Source organism: Benincasa hispida, chromosome 4, assembly GCF_009727055.1.
Source record: "Benincasa hispida cultivar B227 chromosome 4, ASM972705v1, whole genome shotgun sequence".
NCBI lineage: Eukaryota > Viridiplantae > Streptophyta > Magnoliopsida > Cucurbitales > Cucurbitaceae > Benincasa > Benincasa hispida.
In genome coordinates, this window is record NC_052352.1 from 68,971,588 (window position 1) to 68,977,835 (window position 6,248).

The window sequence follows — 6,248 nt, forward strand, 5'->3', positions numbered from 1 at the left end:
ACAACTGACCGTTGTGCATTTCTGACGGGATTGATCGTATAATAGAAGGAATATTCACTCCACCATTTCCAGAATTTCTATAACAATAAAGTGGGGTCCACACTACAGAGAGTCAAAAAGCCGAACCTATAAATAGCCTTTGAAATTCTATTAGAAAATATACTTGATACAAGCATATTTTGATATTTGTATATTGAGAGAGAGACTGGTCTGAAGAGTCTGATCGAAATAGATCCGGGAAGAATTAAGAGACAAGGCTGAGAGGTGAGTCTCAGGGCAAATCCTTTCTATCCCCGTCGTGGAAGCTTTGTACCAAGGTCACTTCTACCGGACGAGCAAGCCTGAGAGGGAAGCTCTTCTCTACATTCATTCCATTCGCTGGCAAGCAAATCCACCATCCAGATCTGTGTCAAGACGTTGGCACTCTTCTGTATTTGTTTCTATCTCTCATCATCAATTGTATTCATCTTCTTAATCTCTATCACTCACACCATGTATCAGACGCTAAATATTAGTATTGAATGTCATGATCATTTTTATCTCCATCTTTCTGTCTATTTCTGTTCCTCCATTAATCGCTTTCTCCATGATGTTTTCTTAATCGCTTGGTAATTAGCATGAATTAAACAAGTAAATTAATCTGTGCTAAAGAAATAAATATGTTTAGCTAAAGCATGCTAGACGGCATCTTCACTTGTGAGAGCAGAAGTGAAGATGCCATTCTGCCTGTCGAGAGAAGGTTAGAAGAATGCGTTAACTAAAGCAAGAAGTACTTCTAGAGATGGAAGCAACCTTGCGTTCATTACGTCCATCTCTGTTTCACCACAGAGATGTGGGAACACGGCCGATCACCGAGTGGTGTATGCCAAGGGAAAGCGAAACTGTATTTATGTCTTTAACGCAATTAATGAACTTGCGATGTTTATATTAGTTACCCTTTCTATTTTTGTTTCATACATAAAGACTTGCCACCACATAACACGACCCTTTGTATAATCTTCATAGACAGTCTCAACTCAGTATCATGTATTAGTATCCTATATCTTGTATCATAATAGCTTAGGTTTACTTTTATAGCATTTTATATTATTATCGTAATTTTACTTTACCGCATAATTTTATTTTACCGCAACTTTAATTTCCTGTATAAACAAAACTTTTATTAATTGAAAAACCCCCAGTCGCATATATCATGAATGTAATGCATTAACTATGCAATCCCTATGTTCGACCTCGGATCATTCCGAGAAACTTGCGGTGGAATTATACTTGGTTTCAATGCAAGGAAACTTGTGACAACACAGAGCATACTACCAGCATTTCATTAATAACGCATACCACAAGAAGTAGTATCACATAAAAGTCTGAATAAGCATAACACATCATCCACATTCCATTTCCCTCATTCATCACTGTCCATGTGCTTATTTAGAATCATCGCATCATTCAATGCATTGTGTGACATAATAAGAGAAATTTTATGTCCGTCACCCAATGTGTAGCGCTATCGTTTAGTGTGATCCGTTGCATCGTCTAGCGCATCGTTCAACTCCACACAATTACTACACGATCGCCTACCGCATCGCTTAGCTCTCCGCGCATTTACTATACGATTGCCCAGCGCCCGCCTACACGATCGCCTACCTCATCGTGTAGTGCCGTTCACTTACTAGACGATTGGATACCCAATCGTATAGCGCCGCTCATCTGCTACATGATCGTCCAACGCCTTTGCTCGCACACACGTGAGGCTGCCACAATCCTTATCAACGCATCATGCCTTTCAACCCATGCGTTCATCCTTAGTACCAACGCATAGTTTATCCTTGCCTTCAACACTTAACCTCTACAAGCCTTGGCTGCTACACACGCAATCCCATGCGTCCACACTTCTTCATCAACACATGCCTACACTTTGCTTCCATACTTAGNTGTGAGAGCAGAAGTGAAGATGCCATTCTGCCTGTCGAGAGAAGGTTAGAAGAATGCGTTAACTAAAGCAAGAAGTACTTCTAGAGATGGAAGCAACCTTGCGTTCATTACGTCCATCTCTGTTTCACCACAGAGATGTGGGAACACGGCCGATCACCGAGTGGTGTATGCCAAGGGAAAGCGAAACTGTATTTATGTCTTTAACGCAATTAATGAACTTGCGATGTTTATATTAGTTACCCTTTCTATTTTTGTTTCATACATAAAGACTTGCCACCACATAACACGACCCTTTGTATAATCTTCATAGACAGTCTCAACTCAGTATCATGTATTAGTATCCTATATCTTGTATCATAATAGCTTAGGTTTACTTTTATAGCATTTTATATTATTATCGTAATTTTACTTTACCGCATAATTTTATTTTACCGCAACTTTAATTTCCTGTATAAACAAAACTTTTATTAATTGAAAAACCCCCAGTCGCATATATCATGAATGTAATGCATTAACTATGCAATCCCTATGTTCGACCTCGGATCATTCCGAGAAACTTGCGGTGGAATTATACTTGGTTTCAATGCAAGGAAACTTGTGACAACACAGAGCATACTACCAGCATTTCATTAATAACGCATACCACAAGAAGTAGTATCACATAAAAGTCTGAATAAGCATAACACATCATCCACATTCCATTTCCCTCATTCATCACTGTCCATGTGCTTATTTAGAATCATCGCATCATTCAATGCATTGTGTGACATAATAAGAGAAATTTTATGTCCGTCACCCAATGTGTAGCGCTATCGTTTAGTGTGATCCGTTGCATCGTCTAGCGCATCGTTCAACTCCACACAATTACTACACGATCGCCTACCGCATCGCTTAGCTCTCCGCGCATTTACTATACGATTGCCCAGCGCCCGCCTACACGATCGCCTACCTCATCGTGTAGTGCCGTTCACTTACTAGACGATTGGATACCCAATCGTATAGCGCCGCTCATCTGCTACATGATCGTCCAACGCCTTTGCTCGCACACACGTGAGGCTGCCACAATCCTTATCAACGCATCATGCCTTTCAACCCATGCGTTCATCCTTAGTACCAACGCATAGTTTATCCTTGCCTTCAACACTTAACCTCTACAAGCCTTGGCTGCTACACACGCAATCCCATGCGTCCACACTTCTTCATCAACACATGCCTACACTTTGCTTCCATACTTAGCAAATTTTCACTTGTTATATTATCTAAAACTCACCCTTGACTATGTATTTCTAACACTTAGATTTTTCTTCCTCCATTGGCCTACCTTCTTTACCTCCTTTCATAATTTTACTTAACATGCTTATTACTAACTTATGTAGGAAAAATAGAGTACGGGGTTTACAGAGAAGGAGCTTTAAAGAAGTTCTACAAGAGGTATGTCTTGAAACCCATTTATCCTGTAGAAGCATGCTTTATATTATGCCAAAATTAGTGAATTTGAATGCTTAGATGACCCTTGTCCTTCCGCTGCTGTTGATACAATCCTACAATTGGTATCAGAGCTTCAAATAAGCATTCAATTCGGTTTAATTTTGGTTTGGTGGGTGTTTTATATGAGAAATATGAAACTGATGCACTGATATGATTTTCTGAGTTTTGGCTGTTTAATTCTCTTTAATTTCTCATTTAAATTTGTAATTGGCTCTTGCTTGATGAGCTTTAATGTGTTCCCAAGAGTCTGTAATTTTTTGGAGTCATTAGAGTTGAAATTAAGCTATAAATCGAAGAAACAAGCGAAGAGGCCAAGTTGCAGTTTCAGAAAATCAGCCTCTCTTCTTATTGTCGTTGTGGTTCCAGTTGCTAAACAATCTTCTAGCTCCAGACGCTACATGATGTGAAGAAAAGCTAGACGATCGTATTGCAATGGGCGCTGGTTGTTGTGATGTTGAACGCTAAATGATCGTGTACCTGTGTGAGCTAAACGATGTGTTCAATTTGCTATACAATTGCATTAATCGATCATTTAGCTTTGGTGTGGGAACTAAACGATACATTGAATTACTATACGATGGTACTATGCGATCGTTTAGCAATGATGCACGCTAAGCGATGCGATGAAGTGCTACACAATAGCTCTGAGCGATTGTTTAGATGCAGAGCTAAGCGATCGTATAGACGAAGTGCTAAGCGATGTGTTGAAGTTTCTATGTGATGGAACTAAACAAATCGATTATCTACGATGCTGAACAACACGATGTTCTTTACGATGGAGCTAAGCGATCGTTTAGCTACAGTGGATACTAAACGATGACATGCAGTGCTAGACGATGGAACTAAGCGATGCGATGAAAAGCTATATGATAGCCCTGAGCAATCGTTTACTACAATCACTTATCTTTGATCGGGAGGCAAACGATGCATTGAGTTGCTATGCGATAGCACTACGCGATCGTTTACCTCTATGCGGCAGCTAAGCGATGCGTCGAGTTGCTATGCGATAGCACTACGCGATCGCATCCCTTTGTGCGGCAGCTGGGCGATGCGTTGATTGTTATGCGATGGCATTAAATGATCGTTTTCCTTTTTGCGCGTGCTAAACGATCGGCTTCATGTGTTAGACGATGGAGCTAAGCGATCGTGTAGTAAATTGTCCGTGCTAAACGATGGACCTACGCTATAGTGTGAGACACTAAGTGATCGTGTAGCTTCTTTCCGCACTAGACGATGACAATATGCGATAAAAGGAAAATACTACACGATACGATCAGGCAAAATGCAAGACGATAGTCGTCATTGCTAAATGATGAGACTTAGCGAGATGTTGAATATGTGCAAGGGATGCCGATTCGACCGGTTCTTTTGTGGTCTGGTCCGATTCAGCTTCAAATAGTTCTTGGCTGGTCTGGTTCAGACTTGGCTGGTTTGGGTCCGGTTCAAGCTACTTGAGTTCGTTTTGGAGCGGTTAGAGCGGTCCAGGAGCGGTTTGGAAGCTGTTTTGTAAGAATTAGGTTTTATTTGCTTGTTTTTCTGCCAAAACTAAAACCATATCAGTCTTTGTTTAATTATTTATGCATTTGATGCATGTTATAATTAAATAAATCTTGTATGTGCATATTGTATGCCATTTAGATTTAAAATCTCACCATAGGAAGCAGGTTTGTTATAATATATAGTATGCATGTTAGGGTTTCTCGTATTTAATATAAATGTTCTATTAAATGTTGAATGCCTCAAGTATGTTATGGATGAATAGCATGTCTAAAGTTTTATAAGTTGTTATACAATTAGGTTAGACATTTAAAATCCATAAACAACAGCTGCATGCTCACGTAGGTTGACCAGTTATTTTAATTGTTAAAACTTATAAAACCTAGGTTACAAACTCAACCGGTATATAATCCTGTCTAAGGCTGGGGGTACTTAAGTTGACGGTTTACGGAACACCTTCTACCTGGGGATTATGGCCAAATTATTGAGCGTTGGTAATCGATTTTATGAGCATACGTGAGTGATATGAGGTAATAAAATGGTTTATCACCTAGACATCGTAGGTTAAAATCCAATTATAAGAGTTATACTTGGATAAACCACATATACTTAGGGTTTTTTTATTAGCCGAAAAGAACCTAAATATAAATCTACCCAAAATAGAACACTTCAATGGTAGTTTAATAACTTCTATATGATAGAGTTATTAGAAAACTTCAGTGGGAGATTAATAACATATATGATACGTTATTTTTATCTTTCACGTCTCTAAGAGTTCACAATTCGGATTTAAGCGTTACTTCGTGTCACCCTGGAAGTGACCTCCCTATGGAAAGTATTTTTAGCTTAAATCTAGATTTCGGTGAATAAGAGGAAGTTATTCAAACATAAGTCTATTATACGATAAATAGATTTCAACTGCTACGTCTCCACATAGTTTACACCGTGAGATTCATATGACGCTTCATGTCACCCTAGAAGTGGCCTCCCTACGGAGAGTGTTTTGTATGAGTTAATATTAAGGTAAACGGAGGAAGTAGTTCATAGTAAGTGGGTGAAGGATATGTGTCAATATATCCTACGGTCTCTTCCATTAGTCTGAATCGTGAGATTCCTATGTTGTGCCTGCTGGTTTGCTTTAGGCGGCCATTTGCTAGTCGTTTAGCGATGGCTATCCCCTCGGAGGGTTGTAACATAGGATTCGGAACAACACAGGCTTCAGTAAAATGAATAGGGTCTTATAGTTCCGTTTTGGATGCTATCTTCTATTTCGGAGGCAAATTCATACCGTCCTATAGGATCTGAAAATGGCGGGTCACACTTACAAGAAT